At 34.5% G+C, this 26,944-nt stretch overlaps 1 long non-coding RNA gene across 2 annotated transcripts in view; it reads left to right on the forward strand.

Moving 5' to 3' along the window:
- Positions 1 to 26,944, forward strand: part of LOC150093929 (uncharacterized) — a 75,490-nt gene that overhangs the window by 32,495 nt on the left and 16,051 nt on the right. For both annotated transcript variants that reach the window (XR_016550323.1, XR_016550322.1), the window contains exon 2: positions 15,443 to 15,596. This is a non-coding gene — a long non-coding RNA (uncharacterized LOC150093929). The remainder of the gene's footprint in view (positions 1 to 15,442; positions 15,597 to 26,944) is intronic.

The following is a 26,944-nucleotide window of genomic DNA, read 5'->3' on the forward strand; positions in this document are numbered from 1 at the left end:
TCCGTGATGAAGGATAGATCAGATAATTCCCAATCAGATAATTCCCAGACTCCAACAATCATCATGCAGATAGCTTCCAAATGTAGCACTTGTTTTATGGATTCGTTACTGACAATGAAATAAGAGTTCTAATTTCTAATTATTTGATTTTAATTTTCTGATACGGTTCCACAAGCCAGCCTAGTTGGCCCAGTTGATGACGCCTGTGCCTTCAAACCGACACTTTGGGGGTTCAGATTCGATGGTAGCATGGATGTTTGCTGTAGGTGACAAATGATTTTTACTGCTCGGGCGGATTGACATATAAAACTTACATCACATTATTAAGAGAACTCACACCTCAGTGTAAGTTTTCTTGATGATGTGGTGTATTTCATTTTCTTGGTATTCTCTAAGGACATAACTGATTTTATTATCAGCAAATTTCTATTCGATATCTTCTTTTCTAGACAACCTCTTAAATTTCGTGACTTCAACTGTGTTTTATTTTTCCATTTTTGGAGACAACTTATCCAAATGTCCTTTTTCTCAGCTAGGCCTCACTAAGGATTTTGTTTTCAACTTTAAACTCGAATAACATTTGAATCTGTAGTTCACATCGGCGTCTCACTCTTTTAACAACTTTCTTACATATTTTTGGTATCACACTCATAACTGTGCCAGCCTTATACTAACATTAAAAATATAATTCTTTACCATTACCTTTGGTATGATTTTGCTCCTCCAAATTTTCTTCAAGTATTTCCATAAGTCTTGTGATGCTTTCTTTAGACATCCATATTTTATATGTATAGTATTTTGTATATAAATCTTTTGTATATAATATAGAAGATTATTTATTAATATCACTTTTTATCGTGGAATATAAGATCTATACAACAAACATTTCAGACAATTTCTATAATTAATAATTATTGAAATACTTCTTGCCTTCAATATCAAGAATTTGTCAGTCCTCCAATTAATCCACTGTGAGTTTTAAATACACAATAATTCTATAATCTGAAAAATGTTCATCTTTTGCTAAGCTAGGCTCAATATAATTTTAATAGGTGACTAATATACTGTAAACCTACAGTATATTAGTACCATGGGTATACTAACGATTTGTTTTTCTATTTTTATTAATTTTTGTGTATTTTTATTTATTTTTTGTCTAATCCAGAAACTCTGCTCCAAAGACCACACATGAACCTTTTCAAGTCACTTCAATTCTCCAGTAAGCTAGGATGGATACAATAAATATCAAAGTCACATGACATGCCGTGGAATTAACATCTTTCCGTCTATAAGGATATGTGCCAATAAATGTCCCTCTGTGTGAAATTCTGGGATGACAAAAATTGGCATAATACTTCGTTTTCCTTTGACACGTACATGTCACAAATATTATGACTAAAATTCCGTAATGACCAGCACAGTGTCGCCACCTGCTAGAAAATTATTAAAACTTATTAGAAGTTATATCTCTTATTTGAATATTATAAGATGAGCATAGGACTACAATATGCCAAATAAAAAAAAAAAAAGAAAAACAATTCTTCTTGCTCTTCGTGTATCATTATTACGATGCATCCCTTTTAGTAAAATGGGACTTACGTGGTCATTGGTAGAATTCATGAGTTATCATTGTTAAAAATAATTTCAAATATTTCTTTAATAGTTTAAGGCATTATAAATTAATAAAAAGATAATCCTTTTTTTTGGGGAGGGGGGGGGGACATTCCGCAATTTTGAGTATTAATAAAATGACATTATTTTAAACTTTTAAGTAGAGCCCTGAACGCTTAATGCTTACTTAGTTCACTGTATTACACTCAAAGATAAATTGAGCATCAACCCATAAGGACATGATGGCTTCAGAAAGAAAAAAAAAAAAAAGTCTTGAGGTGACGAAACAATCCTAGGTAAGGAAAAACCTCTGTTTACGAAATCTACAATTTATTGTATGCTATATGAGAAAACGATTGGCGTAATTCTGAGAGACAGGTGACATCTATTAAGCAGACTGTCATCGTTTTATACAGCCTGAAGCATTTTTATGGAGATTTTTGGCTCGCCGCTCTAAATGTGAGAACAATGTTCTAAAATTGGATGGATTAGGAATATATCCCTAGTGTTTAGAAGCTTACAGACAAAAATTAATATCTAGAGCGATAAAGGAATGCGATGTGTTTGCACCAGAAAATGTTCTGGACTGGAGATCTGAGTATCATCAAAGGTAAGAAGGAAGGTTGCTTGCAGCTAAGGCTATGAGGCCGCCCTTGTCTTATGGCCATCATAACTGCGTGTGCTATTCTGGCTTGTCTGCTTTCAGAAATAAAAGCCCGAACAGGTAAGAAGAAGAGTGATCTTTCTTAGGAGAAATAAGACAGCGCTATGATCCTATAGCAGAGTCACGAAGGCTGCATGACATTCCAGTCTTTGGAAAGAGCCTCTGTTCTAGTCTCGTCTATGATGCGAGGGATTTTTCTAAAGGCTTTTCAACTGAAATTAAGTTAGCCAGTACTATATTCCAAGGTAGTAGGATTTTTTAAACTGCAAAAGAGGCAAACCAGCCGGAGAATGCAGGCGATTAATAGACGTAATATACAAGGAAGCCTTAGCTGCTAATTCTAATTCCAATCTACGTCACAATGGAGAATGCCAAGCTGATCTGTGTTTAGGGGGCTGATTATGCAAGATCCTGATACTTGGAACATATTAACATCACAAATTTTTCAAGTAAAGAAAAGGAATGGGGTAAAAGCTTAATTATGGAAACGATCTGTCGTTAGCAGAAGAAAGTATTGAATAGGAGGGGAAAGAAAAGGTGTAGGCCAAGTACAGGATCTGGGATATTTCAGAATTGGCTGAGACTTCTGAAGAAAGGAAACCGTTCATCATGAAACATAGGAAGAGGCGGTTGACTCAGATGAAAAAAAAAAAAAAATGGAATGGACCATAAAATGGTACCTTTTGTAAGGAGGTCTCTACAGGAGACCCTATCAAACGTCCTGAAAATATCAAATGCAAACACACGAGCTCCTCCAAACCGTTCCGTGGTTTTCAGCAAATGTAGGTAAAATTAGCTAAGACAATGTTATAAGTTATATATATATATAAAAGTAAAGGTGTCAATACCTTCATGTATGCTTTAACAAAAAAAAAAAAAAAAAAAAGCTTCTGCTCATCGCAAATGTCTTCATAATTTGAGAAGGTGTTGGGAACAATGCCAACACCTTCTGTCCACTATTTGGCTTAATTTCATATCTGGCACGCAATTAATCGACTTCAACAGAAGCAACTAACTTTAAAAACATGGGTTTTCTAAAGTCTATATACCGACTGTTATAAAAAGTGTGTGTGCTAAAGAAAATAACAAACTTCATGACGTCATCAGAATATCATAATTTGTGGTCTCGCTTATGTTTTTTAGTAAAAAAAAAGTAATAATAATAATACAAAAAAAATGCAATTTTACACTTTCACTCGTAAAAGCAAAACTGTGGATTTTTTTTTTTGTGTCTTTCGTATAATTTTTGTCTCCTCTTTATAATCCGCAAACGAAATTTGGGTTCTCAACATCATAGCAACTTTGCTCATGAAAAGTTGTTGTGAACTAGGCTTAATAAGTATAACAAGGGATTACAGTTTTGTTTTAAATTGTGTTGTAGTTGTTAAAGAACCACCCTCTTCTAAGCATCCTTCAGAATGTGATCTAATCTAGAAGATAAATGTTGCTTAATCACTAGGGGAAGATTTGCAGGAAAGTTACCATTGGCCTACAATTATTCACTGCGTATATATAAACACGATATAACGAACAAATTCCATGTAATGAAGCTCGTACCGGTTCCTCCAGATCCTCTACTTTACATATACCACCACCCCCTTTCATACACACCCAAAACTCCTCCCATGTTGGAATTAGGACAGATAAAGAAGGTTAAAAGCTCCTGAAAAACAAGTGTATCTTAATGGAGAAAGAACTGAGAGTTGTCAAGAGGTAGCGATCTTATCCTTATGGCCTAAATAACAAATTAGTTTTACCTTCATGAATATGTTACCCTGTATGATTATTCCGTTCTGGTTTTGCGCCCCCCCCCCCACGCATACACACACACACAACACAGGTACAAGAAAGAAAGAAAAAAGAAATTGATTCAAAGCTTTACCTCTTCAGTTACTGGGATTCTTTTTTCTCTTGATAAACACATTTAAATAATTGTATTTATTTATATAATTATCAAGCAAAGTTGAATAATTTGCCTTCATATTTTATAAGGTGTTTTAAAATCAGAGGTCTTGCTTTGAATTAACAACAAATTAGCAAAAGCATCATGTTAAAAGCGTTTTAACATATATCTTCACTGTGTACTATGCTTTATTTAAAAATATTACACACACAGATTTTTTTTTTCTTTTTTAAATCTGGGCAGTTGTAGGAAACTGATTTTATACAATTCCACATATAAATTAATTTGAGGAGATACTACACATAGGGATGAAAAATAAATCTGCATATTTACTACTTAAAATCCCTATACATACAATTTTTTTTTTTTTTTTAACATTGACGGATATGACGTAGTACTTTTGAAAAATCTAGAAGTAAAGTTACGCTTCCGTGGAATCAATCTGCAAGTAAATGAAATATGCAACTAAGAGAGGTGTGATATGTGATGTGTGACGTTTCCATGGCAACGGACCTTCTGTTTTACCTGGTAAAGTAGCCAAGTCAATAGTAAAGTGTTGTTGCACATGGTAAGATATCTCAAACATGAAAAATAAAGTTTGATTTAGAATGTTTATAAATGATTTATAAAGTTGATAGAGAGTAAAAACTTTATAGAAAGAAAAAATATATATAAGAAAGAGGCAGTTACGAACACAAGGTTATGCATATCACAACCAGTGCCACTTCAAGTTTTTGAAGATCTGAGGCCTTACTACTCTAAAAACACTAAGATAATCCATAATCGTCATAATGATAATAATAAATTATAACGGACTGACTGTTTTGGAGACTAACTACAGCTACAAACGTACCTCCAGGTATGATTATTGAAAATAATGTAACCACTATTATTTCCCTATGATATAATTCGAAATAGCTATCACTAATACTGGACAAAGTTCCCATTTCTATCTTTCACAGCGACCTGGGCAATAAAAGTATTGTACTTCCCGCTGCTTGTCATCTCACCAGGTGTAGTCTGATTCAAATAGTCGCCTTGGGAATAGAGATAGACCCCCCCCTCCGCTTTTTTGCAGGCGTCTTCAAGATAACCATGTTCTCAGATTACTAGTCTCTACTTAATGAAGCTGGGCCTACCTCGAGGTGTAAGCGCACAGACATTTAGCTGGCAAGAACTACAGCTGTTGCTCGCTAAGGTTTCCAAGGGATGTTTAACAGGAGCGGTAGGACGACCGAGCCGTGTAAAAGGAGGAAAGTTGAGAGAAAGATCTAATGATGCTGCACCACACTAGCATTGGTGAAGCAGCAGGCATCATTATCGTTCCTTTAGCAGGAATGGAGCATTTTCATCTGCGTAAAGGGACGTGTGGTGGGGAGGAGGGGAGGAGTGAAGTAGAAGCGAACCCTCTATTTAAAAAAAATCCCACAAGCCTTAAAGCAAGAAACGGGAAAGAAATAAGGATGTCGTAAATCAGTTAGTTCCGAGGAGGGCCGCACAAGAAGACAAAAATGAACTGGCTTCAATGGACAACCCCCCTTCTCCTCTCTATCTCCCCGACAGGGTTACAGCGGGGTAAAGTGTGAAAAGATTTTTGGGGTCAAAGGAGGCTATGAAAGGGGTCGGGTTGGTGGTCACCTCTTTTGTTAGGATATTTAGACAACATAAGACACGGACTAAGTACTTTTAGGGAGACCAACAATCGTTTTGATGGCTTCCATTTACCACACGCGCGCGAGGCTGTTTATACACTCCGTAGAGCGGACAGTCAGGGTTCAAAAGGTCAAGTAAGGTACAACCGTCCCTGCTGAGAGCGCAGAGCTAAACTGTTTGTCCGGCCAATCATTTGAGGAATACTGAGTATACAATGAAGTATGCCTAAGGCCTCAAACACGCGACTGGCAACAACCTTTGCCTTTTGGCTAGGGGATCTTTTGTTATTATTCTTTCCTGGCTTTCGTTCCTACAAAAGCATTTCTACTAAGGAACAATGATAAAATCTCCTGAAAAATTCATGACCGCGAATATTTTATAAGTGAAATATAAGTAAACATTGGCGAAGCCTTAAGGAGGTTTTTGGAAATAATCTTAAAAAAATAATAGAAGCGTAGATATAATTTTTATATGCATTACTGAACGTTTTGGATTTGTGACCGATTCATAAAAATAAAAAATTGCTGCTCTAAATTGTCAAAAACCAGCACCTGAAATTATATTTAAATATCCCTTTATGTCAGTGTCGATAATATACAGATAGATCAGAATTACAAATATTACAAATAATAGTTTGATAAACTTAAAGTTAATTTTCCACTACGGTAATTAATATTACAGTAGTGATGGCAGGAGCATAGCAACAACAACTTTATAATACTAGTAAACGTTTCTCGTTATGATTATTGTTATTCAGTATAATATGGTATTATTCATTCATGTTAAACATGCAACATTTGCCAACATAGGGAAATTAGAGAGAGAGAGAGAGAGAGAGAGAGATCAAAATGTGGAAGAGTTCTTAATGTTTGCAACAGTTGTCCAGAGCAAACCCTCAACAATACTTTTACGAGTATATGCATATCCAGTAATGTTGTGTCATCGTCCCTGCCCACCTCAACGATATTTAGTCGGGCTTATGCAATACGACCAATGGATCTGGGACAAACTCAGGAATAGTCTACCATCACCAATATTCAGTATGGACATACTGCATTATTCTGAAGATAAATGCCATAACCAACTGAGTCCGTGAGATACCTGTTCCGTGTGACGTCTGCTTACTGTCTTCGGTCACTGCTGCAATGTCTATTGTTTTCGCTTTTGCATGAAAGCTTTTTGGTCTGTGGTTGGGCCAAGCCATTCCGGTTTCATGAGCAGTGTTCATGTGTGTATGCAAGGGACCCTACGAGTTCTTCACACATTTCCACCGACTGATTAACAGAGGATCGAGGTTTGAAGATTGATAAGTCACCATCTGTCCTCCTCTCCAGTTGGAAAATTTATTTTCAAGTTGATTTCAGGGTTTTTTTTTTTTTTTTTTCTCGCGCTCTGTGATTTGAAGAACAGACAGTCTTAAGAATTCCTTCGAATCTTTGTGGCAGCTCTCTTGCCTATAACAAATATTTTTATATTCTTTTGTTGCTTATCCCCAGGCCACTGTAAATCAATCGGCATCAACAATGTCCTCAGGTTGAAAAAACCTGAATTCGAATCTCATCTAGGATGCGAAGAATCTTTATCAGGGCTTCTCACCTGAAGGTGAGTTAGACAAGAATTCGATTCGAAAACTGCATACTATCAGGATGGGCTTTTGGATATAAAATACTCTTTAATATAACGCAATTATGATTCTTCAGCTAATATGAAGAATCATAATTGCATTTATGATCTGTTAACTAACATATGACAAATCATATATTCTACATTATCACTAAGAAGCATAAACAAGAAGAGTAAACATGGAAAGCCTCACGCATCTTATCAGTTTCTAACTTAGTAACGGACCACATTACGGTATTTGTTAGAGCTTTTATACTTCCTTGTTTCCAGCACTGATACCGATGCGTGGTGTATTATTGTACTTAATTTTGTACAATAAAATTATTGCTCCTAACATTCTATACAGCTATGTTGTGCACAATATTATGCTTACGAAATGTAATAATATTAAAACGAATTTGTGTGAATTATTTAAGAAGTATGTTTTGACATTATAAAAATATGTGCACTAAAATATACTTCATTTCAGAATAGCAATTGATATCTTGAATATTATTCAAGATGTGAATATGTCTCTCTTATGGACATATCTTATACAAGTAATGTGGTGTAATGCTCTTATTTTCAAAAAAAAAAAAAAAAAAAAAAGACAAGAAGCATCTACTACAAATCTCAATTTACATATAGTTAGCGCAATGGTGTACAGGTGGCGCCATCTGGTGACGTATAGTTTTGTTTCTGGTAAAAACCATTATTTTTATAATACTAAACTACCTTCATTAAGACTGACCATTTGTATCAAAACAAATGAGTGCTAAATATTATGTTATGATAAAATCAAATTTTTTATAACTACTGACGACATTATAAAATAATGTTTAAGACTTTCATAAAAAAAAGAAGATCACTGTTCAAGATTGTTTTTCTTTTTTTATCCACGTAGATATTTTTGAAGAAAAAGGACTTCCTAACCATATCAGGAAACACATTACTCTGCTCACTGGAGGCCTGAAGTGACTTGAAGAGTTGTACATTTGATCTCAAGAGCAGGACTTAAAATTGCAAAATATTCATAAACAAAAATAAATAAAAATTAAAAGAAAAACTTTAACCCACCCTGGGTAATGTTCTAGAGGTTTACAACCTTTCATGGGAGTTCCATATTAAATGAAAAAAGACAAAGCATTGTAATAATAAGAAGAAAGTTGTTATGTATAGTCATTATTTGCTATTCAGTGGTCCAGATTAGCAATTATTATTATTTTAAAGTCCTGAAGTTTTTCTTACCCATTTGTGATAACGGAATGCACTCGCTACATCCCCTTTATTTTTAAAACATTTCCATGTTTGTACTAACCGTTTGATATATTGAAAACCCAAATACCTTTCAATCGTACAACAGTGGAAGGCAATCATTAATAAGAAGCATAAGTAAGATAAATGGAAATAAGTGTAAATAAAAATATGGCTAGCAATAGTACCGGAAATGCGTTTGGCCAGCATTGTCTTTGCTGTCAAATGTCACATGGCAGCTGTCGCACTTCCTGGCCACAGCCCGATTCAAATAATCATATTCACCGGCAGACAACGAAGGAATATTGAGGTCAACAGTACCCCTTGACGACAAGACGTGAGCTCGCGCGCATACACGAACACACACACACACACATATACATACAAACGCATATACACAGTGGCGCGAGCAAACCCGGTTGAAGTGACGGGAGCCTAGTTAATGGTCAAAAGTGCATCAGATCGACGGTGGCTGGAGCACGAACTACCGAACACACACGATTCCATTGTAAAATGCCACAGGCAGCCATTATGGCTTCCCTATTTAGCCAATCAGAGGAAAGGGCGTTCATGTAAGAATCGAACGCTCTTCAGGGTGGAGTCAATACTACAATTGGTTGACATGAAATTATCCGCTATGGTGACTGAAAGACGAAATACAAATCGAAAAAAAGGATGTGAAATACATGTTAATATTGGCTGTTGTTGTGCGTTCTCGGGACCATGGGTGGCATCTGACTGGTTTACGAAGATTTCAGCCGTTACCAAGCATTGAATAGCAACAACATATAAATACTTAACTACGATAGTAGAATTTTCCGAAATGATTTTCGGCCCAAGTTTGATAAGGAAGAATCAACCCAACTTATTAATACGAACATGAGAAAGCTATGGTAAACAAATACCGGCCACAAAAAAAAAAAAAAAAAAAAAAAAATAGGAAGTGGGGATGGAAGTTCTATATGTAATATCCAAACACCTAAAATAAGTAACCGTGTGTGCTTCTGAACTATACATTAGTATGCAAAACACTGAGAAAGAACAGGATTACACGCAACAATCTGAAGCCATGGGGAACTGGTCCAGTCTGGGTAAAAATAACGTGACTTGACTGAAAAGTTACATTTCTGCCAAATATGAAAAGATGAATTATTCAAAATTTTTATTCTCCGCTTTTATTTATTTTTTTTTTAAATGCACGCAACCGCAGGATTCACGAACCAACAGTAGAAAAATTTCCCACACATACATTTACCAACTGGAGGGGGATGGGACTTATCCCCCACTCTCGCAACTACTATCGGGAAGAACCAACAGTGATTGTCTGCCCATATGATTATGGTAAATTCATTGTAAAATATACACGTGCTGTGTTTAAATAAGCTACAGACAAAACTCTTATTGTCCAACACCAAAAAATAGATGATAATCTCACACTTTGGCCAACCTTTTCTATTGCAAAAAAAAAAATGGTTCTTCTGATTGCCCTCCATTTCGTCATCATCCACTCCCACACTCAGATATTATATTTCACATAGTACACTAAAAGCAAATCATTCATTTGCTTATTATTATTATTTACAATGCTATATATTCGCGAGCTTATTCCACACACTGTCATTTAAATAACTAAAATTTGCTTGTATGATAGCAAACAAATAAAAAATCTTGTATGTTAAGCACAAATGTTTGAAAACATATACGTTATTCCAACCTATAAATGAAGTGATTTATTTTTAACGGAAAACCCTAATAACTATAATGAAAAATACTCAATGAATTTATAAGGGATGTAAACTAAAAAAAGGATTCGGATGTTTTTTTTTTTTTTTTTCATTACCAGTACTAGTATCGGAAAAGGTTCTCTTATATTCATCCATTCTCATTCTCCAAATGTTCAGTCTTTCGCTGCACATCATTAGAACAAATTCCAGAAACTTCGAAGAACAGTGTGCATGCCTTAATTTTGTTTTTGGACACCAAGCAACTATTTGCGCTGGATGGTCGAGTGTTTGCACTTTCGGTGGTAGAAATTCATCGTTCACTATGAGACCATTTGGATTCACACTTTAAAAAAATCTGTACAGTTGAAAGAACAAGAGCTAACCAACCCATTTACAGTCCAGCATTGAAACTTGCCTAACCAATTTCTCTGTCTGTTCTTTCATTCCATCTACTTTTGTTCAGTGGAAAAGCCTTCCCTTCACTCAACCTTCAATTCTTCAAGCAATTGTGAACATATTCTTTCTTCTTAAACCCTCTTGTTCATAGAAGGCACTGATATGCTATAGGTTTTGGTAACCCTTCCTATGTGGATTAGATATATAAAAAAAATAAAAATAAAAAACTCCCTCTGCAGTAATCGGCTTGAGATTTAACCATTTATCAGATAAGCAATTTATGACACACACACACACACACACACATATTAAATAACGAATTTAAGTTTACATAATAAATCGCTATTTGAATTAATTTACAAAAATAAACAAGATAATCGTCGTTTTCTCTAGCCAAACTTTTTTAATAGCGAAGTCATCTTCCAGAAACATGGATAATGTTCATAACTTCAACTGGTTTCCTTTTTTGAGCTACGCCGAGCCGTGCAGATGCATAGGAATTTGTCTCATGTCGGCTGGATACCAAACAACAATAATCTTTCTAAGCATAGTGGAGATGCTTTAGTCCTCAAAGCAATTTCGATCACAACGTAATCTTCATTTCTTTTCCCATGGAGCCATACTCACAGTTTCTCAGCTTTATGTCCTTTCACATTATACGAACACCAAATGACTTGATCTTGTCTTTTTTTTCCCCTATGTTTCATCTTCTTGGTTAGATTATTCTTTTTGATTACTCTTTTGACCGGACTTGGATTGATTTTTTGATATCCAAACATTTGCACTGAATGCATCAGTGAAGTACATATGGAAATGTTCATTCCTCATCTCACTTTGAATTCTTGTTCCTTATTTAAGTCTTGGCTCTCCAAGAAGTGTGCCATGGCTGCACAACGGAAGAAGAACTAACATGTTGCAACTGGATGTCATCGAAATTAATTGAAAAAGTTGCAAAGAAATTCTTAATGTACTCAAATCTGATTTTAGAAAAAGCCAAAAATCAGAAAAATTGGCATCGTGACCAAATGGCAGTCATCCTTCCATCTCCTCCTATTCCAAATAAAAAACTTTCAATGCCCTTCGATGTTTTTATTAGAAACAGATCTGAAGAATCTTGCCCAGTCCAGACACCATAAAAAAAAAAAAAAGTATCCTAATCCTGGTAGCATTGATTCCTTTTCTGAAGAACTGAATCATGCATTCACTGAGTGTGATAGTGGATGGATCTTTAAAAAACTTGCAAGTATACTGGTGCGTCGTTCTTTCGTTTGCTCCATCCTATGTATGAAAGACCCAGTTTCTCATGTATATTAACTGTTGATAATGCATCACTGTCCTTTGTTTTCTGAACGAACTTTGCACCGAGCAAATCAATAAATCTTTTTCTTTAACTTTAAATGCCGAATTTTAAACCATTCTTCCGCAGAGAGTGGTCTTATAAACATTAAAATTAACAAAATCCCTATCCTGTAATGTTACTTACGAGAGAAGAACTATTTTCTCCTACATTTTCCAATTACTCAGATCTTTAGATAAGATGGGATTTCTCTTCTTGGGATACTTTTAACCTTCAGTCTCTGGTGGCATAAACAATCGCAGGTATTGCTCCTTAGGTATTCTCTTTTGCTTCAGGCGTTACTTTACTTTTGGATAAGCATGCGGCCATTGACTCAGTCAGTAACGATGATGCCTTTTGAATGGAAAGACCTCAGTTCGAATTACGTTTATATATATAAGTATCAAAAACCTATAATCCTTGAACATCATGTTTTTTGATAGAATTTTTTCTTCGAGTATATCTTGATTATGATTAAACTGAAACTCGCCCATTTTAAGTCGAGAACTCTGTTGATAATTAATAATATGAGACATGAATGGAAAAATAGAGCGTGGATATTGCAATTTAGAAATTCTTGTGATCCATTGCTAGGGCAGAATAATATTTCAAGTTGTCACTAGCTTTGTGCAATTATTAGCGTTCTTACTATCCAAATATTTCGTTATGAAAAACAAACTTTTTCGAGAGGAAAACAAACCATGTGGTAAAGAAAAAACTTGCTACTTTATATGTAGACGAAAGGTCTGAAAAAAAAAAAAAGGCTTGAAGAGCCTAAGCATATCAGCTGTCTTAATCCTGAGACGTCGCACCTGCTTTATATCATGACTGTGATCAGGCATCACTTTTTTTATGTTTTTTTTTCTTCTTTTATTTTTATCCTGAACGCCGAAAGTTATTCAACCTATATTAAATATTCTAGTAAGAAAATGAAGAAGAAAATTGGATTTGCATTTCTCTCTCTCTCTTTCTATTTCTCTTTGAGTTTTAATTTTCTGAAAAGACATACAGAGAAAATTGGTTGTTCCAAACTTGAAGGTTAAAGGGATCACATTAAAAATTGCTTTAGGTGCTATTTTTATTATTTCTTCTCTATTATTTAAATCTGAATCGAAGGCGAATTTATCAACGCAGATAAGTATTTATTCTCTACATATATCAAAAAAAAAAAAAAAAGAAAAAAAAAGAGTTTAATCCTGTAACAATCCTAATGGAAATACGTGATAACGATATCACAGTACTAATATAGAATGAATCCAATATATATGACTTCTCTTCATGTAGAATATTTACATTATAAAAAACTTCGCAAGGGTTAAGGTTCTGTTACATCTATATTACTTTATCGACTAACTGTCAGTGAAAATTTTACCATAATCGTTATTAGATATTACCATGAGGTTATTATCATTAGATATTATGAGAGTTTGACACACTATTTCATAATTAATTTCCAATCAACAGTTTTCTTCCAAATCAGTCTATATTATATGTCACAGTCTCTGATTTCATCATCCCTTAATAACATATTTTAACCCCAACCACCTACCTGTATCTCGATCTTCCTCTAGGTTTTTCTCTTGTCATATCCCTCCCTGTCAATCACTTGCTTTGTTAATCTTCTCTCGTTTTGTTAAAATGACCATACAACTTGAGATCAGCTTACGAATTCTTCAATAATAATAATAATGCCAAGTCTTTTTCTGGGGGAAAGTTAGGAATCCCCAGAACTGTCGTATTTACTGTAGTTTCTGATAAATTGTTTTATTTCAAAACAAACTCTCCAATCGATATATTAAAATTAGTTTAGATCCAGTTAAACGTTTGGTTTTAAATTTTATAAAACACCCAGAACCGTCGTGTGTTTTTTTAATGCGAATTTCATCTACAAAAGGTTGTAAACCTATTTTACAATTTAGTGCCTGTTATACATTCAATGAATTATGAATTTATTAGTCAGGTTATCGTATTCTAGAGGATAAACATGAAGTATTTTTAAAGCAAATTCACACCTTAAAATGACGTCATTATATCTTGAAAAGTGTCTAATAATCAAGGGCAGTGAGGAAAATTCCCAGAGAGTCGGACGTTTCTTTAACCAGTGTGACAATTAACTTTCTCCTTTCAACTTAAATATATATATATATATATATATTACGCATTTTGTGAAATTGTAGACATGCACACCCCTTGAAGGGTACTTTTTTTTTCATAATTTTTTTATGGGGAACCCATTCTATCATAGTACCATGGATGGGCATTATACTGACATCAGGAAAATGATGATGATGTATTTTGTGATTGGGTACTTAAGAAGAGTAGCTATCGGAGAGGGTAAAATATTTATTGGAATAACTAATATATTTGAACAAGATATGATAATATTTCAAAAATTTAAGGTTTCATAAGAATATATTGCGTTTCATTATCCATCTGCATCTTTAAAAGTTTAATAATGCTTGGCGTTCGATCAGCTTATGTTCTTTGGAATTATTATCGAAGATATATGCTAACTGCAAATGTTCTTCTGGCTGGTTTGCCTGTTTTCTGGGATGAAAAACCCGAATTTACGGGGGGTTGGGGTACAACTAGACTTTGTCATCTTTGTATAAAGCGAAGTAACTCACCTTCAGTTGAAATGGCCTTAAAGGTTCTTCGTCTCTTAGACAGGATTCAAATCCAGGTCTTTCCAGTAAAAGGGAAGATCTTAATTGCAGGAATAATCCGGAGAAATAAATTAGGGTTGTATAACCGATAAATTTTACAATAATAAGTTCAGTAATCCTGGTAGTGCGGCAGCCCTCATAATTTCTCATGTTGAATGGGTGTCTCCATCTCAGATATTGTGGTACATTCAAAGTTTCTTTCAAGAATATCGAATGAATCAGTCCTTGAATGGAAAGAACTCTGTTCCTTATTGAGATTCACCAACCACCAATTCCTTATTCATAGGACACAACGCAAGTTGCAACTCACAGGAATGATCATGGAAATGTGCTACGCGATTGATGAGGACCTTTGTGATAGTGCTACTACCAATCCGATGCGTTGTTTGCAAGCTAACGGAACTCAAAGGCGGATATATTAAACTTATTTTTCACGTCTAATTTTTTCTCGTGAGATGCAGCAGAAACTATCATTACTCAAGCATATTTAATAACGTTGTAATTTTGAGACATTGAACAAACTGTCATTTAATTTAAATGGATTTAAAAGAATAATACGAGGTTTTAGAAAATAATTCGTGGTTCAAGAGAAGAAATCTTTTTCTTTTCTTTTCTTTTTTTTTTTTTTTTCAGATTTCAGCAAGCAGACAGATAGATAGATAGATAGATGGGCTCAATTAGGCAGCACATTCCAAAGCGATGACTTTCCTTCGAATGTAAAAAACTAAGTTTAAATTCTATCGCATCAGTGAACCAAGGACCATTTAAAAGAGCATTTCAACTACAGGTAAGTTCGCTGATTTTATGTAGAGGGGTAGCATTTTGTGGAGCAAGACCTAGGTGTTTTTCCCGTCGCAAAACTGACAAACTAGTCCCCCCCCCCCCACACACACACACTGGACAATTACAATCAGTGCTGTATAAATTATGCAAACCCTACTAGTCACGCAAAAGATTACTCGCTCAAGATCCCCCCATATTTTTAATAATATGGACGTGGTCTGTGTTTTCTTAAAGTTATAAAAGATTTCGTTCAGAAAGTTAATTTTTAATTAAATAAATAACAGTTTATTTCGTCCAGTCTGCAGCTACTCGCTACTCATGACTGGAGTAGGATGGTATTTTTTTAATACGAATCTCAGGCATGAAAGGCAGTAAATCTATTACACATTGGTACAATGGGTGTGGCGGGTGTGGCTAAGTGTTACAGACCAACATGAAACATTTTCAAACCTCACACCTCCAATTAGCAAGGTGATTGTCTCACACCGAGCTATTACATTCATCTATTTAAAGACATCCAGAAATAGCATGCTTGGAGTAGGATTCTTATCCACAGCCAATAGAACAGAAACTCTATTCATCCAGCTAACTAAGCTGGCAACTATACTTCCTTTACATCGATCGGGCTTTGTCAACTGCTTTCAGCATTGGTAGTAATAATAATAATAAAAGGAATCCAATAAGCTTTGTTTAGTCGATAGGGTTCAATAAAGATAGTCATAGGCCTATGATTTAAAAAATTTAAAACGATGACCATAGGAACACGTATGGATGAATAGCTTTGCACCCAGCACATTATTATTATTATTATTACAAATGGATACTTTCATGGAGTCTGTAAACTCATCGAGGGAGTCTACTTTATCATCATTATTCATCAATACCGGTACAATATCTGTCATATTTTGCTTTGAACTCATTCACATATAAAGCACTCACAAATGACTCTGGCAATCTATTGCACTCATTCGCCACTCCCCCAAACAAAAAATTTAGTCCTCAAGCCTTTGTTAACTACATTCTTATTCAGTTTACATAGATGACTCCCAGTTTTCATCACATTATTCATGCACTAAAATATTTCCTCTATATTATCGATCCTATAAAAGCTACTAAGCAATTTATGTCTCTATCATACCCCCCCCCCCCCATTATCCACCTATCAATACGAGCCTCTGTAACCCACAAATCTTCAATCTCTTCTCATAATGGAACATTTCACAGACTTTCCACCATCTTGGTAGCTCGCCTATGAATTCTTTAGCCACTTTTGCAATATGTCCTCTGAATTTCAACTCCCCTTCCCCGTCCAATACCCCCAAATTTCTGGCTTCATCAATTCAGTGGAGTACATTCCACTCCAAAATTCATAACCTTAAACTTGGCTATATATATTGACATCCATTCTCCTTTGCCCATACTGCCAGTCGAATGTAAATCATCCTGTCAAATATCAACATCATCTTTATTGACAACTGCTCTACAAAATTTTGCATAATCTGGAAACAACGAATATTTCCCTAAGATCCTTTCCCATATCATTAATGCACGAATTAAACAGTACTGGCTCAATTACAGAGAGCCCCGTGGAATGCCGCTAGTCACAATGCTTCTACGGAACTCTGTTCCTGAATAAACTACTGTTTGGTATCTCTCCATCAATCATCCACTTATCCGCATTGCCAACTTCATGCTTATACCCTCTAAGAATATTACCTGTTTTGTGAGGTGAAAAGCTGGCATTTCCAGGAATAAAAGCCTGATAGCACCTCTGTATGTGAGACCTGCTAACTCGTTCTTAACTGAAAAAAAAAAAAAAAAGCGCTTAAAAGGCTTCATAGACGAATCCTAGGCGAGAGATTCGAACTCAAATATTTCCAATGAAAAAGCAAATATCACGTCCTCCTCTTGTAGCTGCGTGTGTTCACGGGGTCGGTTTGCCTGCTTGCGGGAGGAAAAACTCCCAGATAAACTGGGGAGAAAAACCTTGCAGTCCACGCCCAAGAACGGCTAACTTGGCTATGTCTAAGAAAGATTCTTAAGCTCTTCACGTCGGCAATGGAAATCGAATCCAGGACACTCCTTTCCCAGGCATATGGTTGCGAAGTGCATAGCCACTCGGCTAACAGCAAGGACACCAACTTCAACTTACCGAGAGAAAAATGTTATTTTATGAAATAAAACAAGAGACAAAATAAATTCAATGAGGTGTGACAAAATGAAATCAAATATCATAATAGTAAGCACAAGTGTGGCCATTTTCAAATCAGTGTGTAACTGATAAGGTGACTGAAAATTATGATCTGAACAGTGCAATGATAACATGGCTTATGACAAATATAGGAAACGGTTTATGAATTAGGAATATGAGATAAATTCTCGACATCTGGCTGGGTATATAAAAAAAAAAAGAATTGTAAGCAGGAATCCTTCTGAACCGGAAGTTGAGATTTCTAATTAAAAGTCATTCAATTTTGAGATTAAAAGAAAAAACGGCTCAGTATAAGTTTATACGGAAATTCGTACGACTTCCAGCTCGTTGTAGCAAACAGACTCCGTGATGCCATTAGCTGCTATAAAATTGGTTGCTGCTCCATCGAATGAGTAAGTGATCCCTTTAACAAACTTCGTATTCATTAAATTCTCTCCCGAGGATAGAGGGGAGGGGGTCCCTAAGTCACATAGAAACGTCTTGATTGTAGTGCGTGTTAAGTGGACATAACGCCAAAACAACAAGCAAACAAAGTTTCTGTTGTGTGGGAAATTAAGACTTAAGAACACTGATAACAAATGATTGCAAGCCTGCGAATAATGCAGAAGCTGTTCGTAAGAAAACCCTGAAAATCATATCATACTGGTTAACATTTTATATTCATTGTTTTTTTTTATTATTATTACTATTCATTTTTTACGTGAGCCCATTCAAGAAAGCTGTTAGAACATTAGCATTGGTGCTACCGTGGAAGGCCAAGATTATGCAGAAATCCTGATCCAGAGACCAAACCTGCTACTTTTTGATCAAACCACTTCAGATCTCCAATAAGGAAAGTGGTGGCTCACACCAGGTGATGAAATTCATCTGCTACCTAAAGAACATTAGCAAAACATTATTTGATCCAGTCTGTTGGTTGGTGAGTCCATACGCTAACTATTCGGCCAATCAATCCAACATTCTTCATGCCTGTCTTTCTTAATTTTGCTGAGGTTTTGATATGAAGTTTTTCTTATTCTGTGTTACACGGAGCTTTGTATGCTTCACAAATGTTGTATGGATTATGCAATGCTACAGGCTTCTTGTTTCATCTGTTTTTTATAACTTAAACGTCACTGTTACAGGGATTATCTTTAACCATCATTTTTTAAAATGTTGCTCCCATTCAAGAAAGAGTTCTAAATTTATAATTTACAATATAAATTTAGCATATACAGTTAATATATATCTTTTTAAAAAAATAATCATATAAATCTTTTAATTGCATTTTATTTCCAGAGGGAGTCTTTTAGTCTTCACCTTTATTTATTTATTTATTGGACATCGGTAGGCAGCAACCTCTTACCATCGCCAAGGTTGAGTGCAATCCAATAACTGGTAGATAAGAGGTGATCTTTCCTAATCCTAATTAGTAATTATATGCATGTAATGTTGCTACTGTTCATTTGGTTGAATTGAGCGATTAAAAACCTGGAAGAAAAATCATAATTTCCTGATCCAAAGACCAACTAACCGCAGAACTGATTGAAAAAAAGCTTAGAAAACCAAAATTACTCTTTTCGATGACTACTCTAATATGGTCTTCATTGTACAGACTTAACATCCTGACATCCTGCAAGTTACCATAAGACTGCGCATAATTTTAGCATACATATATATATATATATATATATATATATATATATATATATATATAGTGCTCAAAAATACAAATAAAATTTACTAGTTACTTATAATGTCTACTGATTTTTATGTTCCATCTAAGTGCCCAGCATGGATGATAAGTTGAAAATATTTTGTGGCTATACCTGAAACTTTCGCAAAATTAAAAAGTTTTAAATTATATTCAGCGTAAAATAATTTCCCAAAGACAATGTAATGGAAGTGTTATTCGCATTTTTGAATTGATTCTAAATTTAATCTCAAAACAGGAGGATCACACAGTACAAACATATTATGTGTGTGTGTGTGCGTGCGATTTCGCATTTATAATAAACGTAAAAGGAAAATCTGTGAACTTTTTTTTGTCATAAGTTAGTCTGATAACGGATTTCGAGTATGAGAATAAAAAAATAAATAATAAATAATAATAATTGCAGCGATGTAAGTCATATATAAACAACTGAAATGAAAATGTTCCCTTTTTAAATGTGAAACATGGAGGACAAAGGTAACCGCCTATCAGTATATAAAATTATCGGCAACATACATTGTGCTTCCATATTGAAAGCACAACATACATTGTGCTTTCAAATATGATCGCTCAGCAGATCATATTTGAAAGCCACGTATGATTGGTCTAATTTTCAATAAAATGTTGAGTAATGAAAGTACTTAATTCCAGTGTAGACGACAAATTCCTGATATAACACAGATAGAGGTTCATGGTGCAGCTAACTTAACTAAGACGTTCTAATAGCTGTGGATGAGAAAGAAAAACAAGTGGGGCAAGCTATAAAGATGACGGTTGGTAATCGGAATGTTAAGAAAAAAGAAAAGAAACCTGGCAGAAGTGGTGCAAAAAAATTCCCCAGAAACTCTGGCTAGACGTCGACTTATAAGAAAGGTTGAACAAAAGATACTAGAGGGAGGTAGAAAACTGCAGATGATGAAAAACAAAATGGCGCTCTGATGACAGTAACGATTGGTTTAAAAGGATGATTGTTGGCTGTTATTCGAATTGAAAAAAGACAAGACGATCGTAAAAAAAAACGCATTCAGTTATCTAAAAGCGTTTGTCAGATGCCATGCATTTAAATGTCCAGCAGGATATTAATTAAAATGCCATCTAGGAAATTTAAACGGCTTTAAAATTGCAGATTTTAGTTAGCAATTTAAATTCTTAGATATCCATGGGTTATGTTAACCGCATATTTTGAGGAATGAAAAATCCAGTTTCACGAGGAGAACCTCTCCATATCCCTCTGAGACCGACTAACTCACATAAAGCTGAAAAGCCCTTCTAAAGGTTTTCGCGTCCTTAGAAAGGATTTAAACTCAGCCTTTCTGCAAAAGGGATATTGTCAGTAACAAATTAAAGAGCGTGAGGAGTCAGAGTTTAAACCCATTAACCCTGCGGAGGTAGCGGCTGATCTGACAGATACATGCAAATTGTTTAAATAAATATTCTTACACATATACAGTGAACTGAACTGTAAAGATCATGAACTGTAAAGATCATGAGTAGCTGCGCACGCATACAAGTGATATTCCACACTGTTTATGCGGTCAGTTTTGGTTTAACACGTGTTATGTAAAGGTGTTGTGATATTTCATAGTAAATTGTATCTGAGAGATACCGCGAACTCCGATGTCAGTACAGTATTGGTTTAGTTGTTGTTTTCTTTGTTTCTTTGTTCAATAATTTCTAGATTGTAACCGAAAATAAATAAACCATCATGTATTATATTTGCAGTTTTTTTTTTAAAGTTTTATCGCATTTTAGCACATACTAGTAATGAATGTATCTCTCAGATACACGCGACCTACGCTGCAAATTTTTCGAACGCGACTTCCGCAGGGTTAAACACAGATAAAGACATGTATGAAACGGAGGATATATACCAAACGGGAAGAAGTGGCAATCCTCAGCAGGACATTTATTCAACCCCAGAAGTCAAAATTAACTTTAAAATTGGTAACTAAAAACAGTAACTCCTGTTTTAGGCCGATATAATAATAATCAACATCCTAACACTACAAAATATATCGATAAACCTCGTAATAAAATAAGCAGTTTTCAGGAATATTTATGTATTTAAGTCTTGATGTCCGAACAGTAACATAATATTCCATTATTATAATGGATGACCGACTAACATTGTTCTATCTTAATAATTACTTAATATTCTTAATAATTGCTGATTCTTTAAACGTTTTATTAGATAATTGTTGCCATAGAAGACGTCAAAGACGTTAGAATACTCCATTCTACTAGCTAAATTTGATTCTGAAAGATTTTTCGGGAAGAATAAATTTTTTCCCTCTTATTAACTATGGATAGAGTTTCTTATTTCAAGCAAGAACAGGAAAAGATTAAAATTGCCATGAGCCTGTACCACTTCAACATTCTTCACATGTAATTTGTACCCTAGAAAGGGAACACAAAGCGAGCGAGAGAGAGAGAGAGAGAGACCTCTACACCACTTAGCATCCTCACTATTCATTTCTGAAATTAAGGTTGGCACAAACTGACAGCTTTATGGTCCTCCGTTCCTTAATGCATTTTAGATGCAATTTTCAACACTTTTTGCGTGCATTTTTTGATAAATACAAATAGCAATGCTCTTACTTAAAACGTTTAAGTTCTAAGATATTAAATATCTTATCACTCCTTAGGCGAAACTCCAATTAGCCCTTTTCTTCGTATCGTTAATTAACCTCTTTTGAAAGCGATCTTGGTAAGACTTGTCAAACTTTCCTTGCATGGTTTTATTTTTCAAAGGAAAAACGGTTGATATGCCAATATATATATATATATATATATATATATATAAACACTATACACTGATATCGAAAATGTTTATTTTTGACAATGTTATTAATAACATTGAGTCTAAATTTTTTAAATATTATTATATTTCTATATTTTAAATATTATTCATTTCATTGCTTTCACAAATGAAAAGCGAGATTTTGGGAAGAAAGACCTTCTTACCATCATAAAACCACTAATTCCTCTTAATAAAAGTTCCTTATGAAAGTTTTTTCAGCCCTAGACTGGATTCGAACTCAGATTTTTCCAACCAAAGGGGAAAACGTTCAGAGATCATACATTAGAATACATTGTGCTATGATTTCTAGGACATTTAATGTTTATATAAAATGAAATCTGTGTAAATGAAGCTGCTTATTATTCACAAGATAACTTCTTTCCTTTTGATTCTATCGAAAATTCTTGTTCATACTCTTTCCGAAGGGACAAAAATATTTTGAAAGCATTTTATATTTTATAGCTTTTATAAAAGCGAATCATTTTTAAATCACTCGAATTAACAGGGTCCTTTGCCAAAAAGTGCATTATTTTCGGATTTCTTCTTCACATGTCTAATTTGATTTTTTTTTTTTTTTGGCATTCTTGTTATTATCAATATGTTGAAGTAAAATACCATCAAGGGCAGCACCAGACATTCCAAAATCGAAGCATAATTCCTTACTACTATTAAGAACTTTTGTCGAAATTGGTATATTATTTGTTTCATGTCTTTGATTTAACCAATTTTTCTATGGCTTGAAGCGTTCTACTATGTTAATCAACATGTCTGTCTTGGTCTTCTTCCTCTCAATATCTTTTTTACATTTTTCTTAACATTTTTGCATCAAACACCTGTTTTTGCTAAATTATCATCTTCCATTGTGTTTAAGTGACCAGAACAGCCCTAAGAGATATCGGAAAAGATTTGACATTAAAAATGCCAAAGCCTTCCCATCAATAACTTATTGATGCATCTGATTACTTCAGTAATTTTCCTTAGAAGAACTCTCATACATATCTTTTGATCAACTATTTTATTTCTAACCCCACTTTATATTCCTAACTTTAAACTGATTCGAAATCTGTTTCGTTAGGTTGGTGTTTGGGCTGATTTCTTTCTCATTTTAGATAAATCTATTCAACTAGTAGTCCAGCCTTACTTATTCTTATCTATTTTCATGCTGAATTCAATAGCTTTAATAATAATAATAATAATAATAATAATAATAATAATAAACTATGCTTAAATAGATAAAATGTGTAACTGTTCTATAGATTCACCATTAAGAAATTAGATGATGCATCCCCCCTTATCATTTTCATAGTCTTTTTATTGCTAATTTTCATACCAAAGTGTCATAATAATTATTTAATTTGGCTATAAACGCTTAAAATTTAAACACTTCATTTAGTAGGATATTACTATCTACACAGCGTAAAGAATTAAGTGCAATATATCCCCCTAATTGAATATCATGCTTCCATAATCGATATTTCATTATACCATGCGAAGAAATTCATCTCTCACCTAATGCTCTTCACAAACATGCGTGCCCATAAAGCGGGATTCGAACTCGTAGGCTGCTGGTTGGACAGTAGATTTAACCCTTCACTATGATTTTTTTCTAATCAGTGCAGATAATATTACACATCGCATTCCTTCTCGGCTGAACACAATCAGTTTTTTTTCCCTCCTGAGTTTGTCACTCGACCTAAGTAATAATATAACAGCTAATTTCTCCAAATTATATTCAAATATGTTCGATTACCTAAAATTTATTTCTTACTTGGTTATTTTAGGTAGTTTACAAGAATCAGTTTCCTTTTTCTTTAAGTACCATCTCTCATAACTGCTTCTGACTTTTCATGGCCCTGTGTGTGTGTGTGTGTGTGTGTGTGTGTGTGTGTGTGTGTGTGTGTGTGTGTGTGTGTGTGTGTGTGTGTTATAAATGTTGACGTTCCAACCGGCATGCTGTTTGATTATGTTAAAAAAAAAAAAAAGCTCTTACTGCCGATGTTAACATTTAAATAAGAAATTTCTTATTTAAATTTTAGTCGATAATTTAGGGTTGCATTCTCCAACCCTAAATTATCGACGCTGGTTGCTGTTTTTTCAGATCTGTGGATTATCATTTAATTAAAACCATCAGATACCCCAGAGTATCGCTGATAATTAACAGTGTACCATTATGTAATGTAGAAATATAACGCAAAGCTAGAAAAAAATTTAGAAAGAAACACTTAATGTTGCACGCTTTCTCAGATAAAACGACATTCTCAAAACAACAAAAAATAGTGATTTTTTTTTTTTAGGAGGGAAATTGGCTGCTTGTTTTCATCCAATCCCTCTTTTATATATTACTCTTCTTACACGCATGATAAATAAGCAACACGTCCTTTGCTATTTTTACTTTAACAGGAAAAAAAAATTATAAGTGTTAAATAATAAAATATATAAAACGCCTACAAACTTGACAGCCTTCTTTTAGTATAAAAGTGCGTGGTGGATACGCACAGTGGATATATGGAATCGAAATCGAAAAATTCACTGTAAATAAAGTTTACATTCCGTATAAGATACTTGTGGAGTTGGATATTCATGGTTGATAACGTTTCCTTTAAAACCTTTTTTTTTTAATTATTCTAAAATGGCTTAACATTTCTGTAATACAATGAGCGAGCAAGAGTTTTACAAGTTATTTTTTCATTTGCTTTTTTTTTTTTTTTTTTTGTACAATTTCTAAATACTGCGACTAATTTTTGCTTGTGTGGTGGCGCAGCGAAAAAAAATAAATAATCGTCTGCTTCTTTAGATTGTATGGAAAAGCAGCTGCCATATGTTGGAAGATATTTATAGCGAAGAAGACTTTTTTTTTCTTTGAAAGCATGAGGACGTTTTCTGAAGATGTTATTGAAGATAAAGACTAAGTTAACGGTAACAAAATAGTATAAACATATTGTGAGGAACATATTTGTACAGTCAAATACACGATTTCGAGTTTAGAAACAGGAATAGCATTCTTCGTACTATATATATCTATCTATCTTGGCTTCTTGTTACATTGTAAAATAGTTCTGTACTTCACTTGTCAGTTAACTCATTTCGGAAAGATTGAATGGAGTACTTTTGTGTGTGTGTGTAGGGAGCGAGGGAGGGGGGGGATACTTTCTTCGTAGCGTTTTGAAAAATGTCAATAAAAAATTCTGGAAAAGGGCCCAGGTGGTGAAGGTGGGTGATGGAAAAATGGGAATTGAGGCTCGTGGCAAACACGCACGATGAAACAAGGTTACTACAGCAAAGGTGGGAAAGGAGATTAACTTCAGATTAGTCGAAGGCAGAGGGAAAAGTTATGGTGATGAAATGGGAAGGTACAGTTGTAAGATGGGTTACAGCTTTCATGTGAGTTTTGACATCTCAAGAAGAGGAAAAAAAAAATGCTGACGATCTACAGAAACAAATCACAGTACCCCCCCCCCCCCAAGTTCTTTCGAGAGATGAGTAATGATTTGGAGTCAGGAAGTGGGTGTGAAAACCACTGAACCATATGTTGCCCATTGTCATGTTCACATACAGCTCGCTTATGGCTGTGAATATTGGAAAACGAACAGGAAATTAGGCACATTCCATAAGGTGCTCTTTTCTTGGTGCTGAAAGTGCGCGTGAGATGTTTAAGAGAGGGCAGGTTGGAAATCACATAAAGAAGGGTGATACGACGGAAGTAAAGTGCTGAGAAAACAGAGAAACACAAATATATCGAGGAGCGATGAGTGGGGGAAACGATAGAAAGAAATACAAAACTGGAATAAATAAGAACATCATTGCACTTTGTAATCTTCATAATGATGGGCAGAATAAAGTGAGAGAGAGAGAGAGATGCCCTAGCTCTGTTTGAAAAATTGCCTATAAAAGGCACTAATACATTAACAATGGGTCTACATTTTTTGTTTATTTCTTCAGCATTGAGAATACAGGGACTAATTCATTGCTAATGTATTAGTCCCTGTATTCTAAAGTATATCTACACGGATTTTTACAAATACTGGTGGGCGCCTACTCATATCAGTGTACGTTCATGCTGTTTATTTTATGGATATACTACTTTTCCCCCCGCTACAGCTCAGAGCTTTAATTCAATATTTTTAATTATTTCAATGAATTCAATTCAACTAATTCAACTAACTCAATTACATTGCCATTCAAAATTTAGAACTATGAACTACAAATATCGTATTTGTATTTTTTTTTTAATTTTGACAGAATGCAGGTTTTTATTCCTATGTTGGAAAGAAACAACAAATACTTGGCAGTGTCCAAAATCTATTCTCCAGTCTACTACTTCAGTTTTAAAAGGACAGACTTTCTACTCTGTTTATTTTTAATATAAAAGCAGATCGTATCAAAAATTTCACATCCTTAAACCTCTTAATGTGGTCATATTATTGCGATAAAAATGCCTACAAAGTCACCGTAGGTGACTTTGCAGGCATTGCCCACAAAGTATTCCTGGTGAGATTTTTACAGGGTAGTTCACCATTGCTTTCTTCCCCCCCCCCCATTTTATCCGGGCTCATTGCGATGAAGCTATACCAAATTTGGTGCTGCTTCCCCTACTCTTATCGCTCCATAAAAGTAGGACTAATAATACATGAGGCCGAACTCTATTCA

This window comes from Typopeltis vanoorti, chromosome 23, assembly GCF_054136105.1.
Source record: "Typopeltis vanoorti isolate ZY-2024b chromosome 23, IOZ_Tvanoo_1.0, whole genome shotgun sequence".
In the NCBI taxonomy this organism is placed as follows: Eukaryota; Metazoa; Arthropoda; class Arachnida; order Uropygi; family Thelyphonidae; genus Typopeltis; species Typopeltis vanoorti.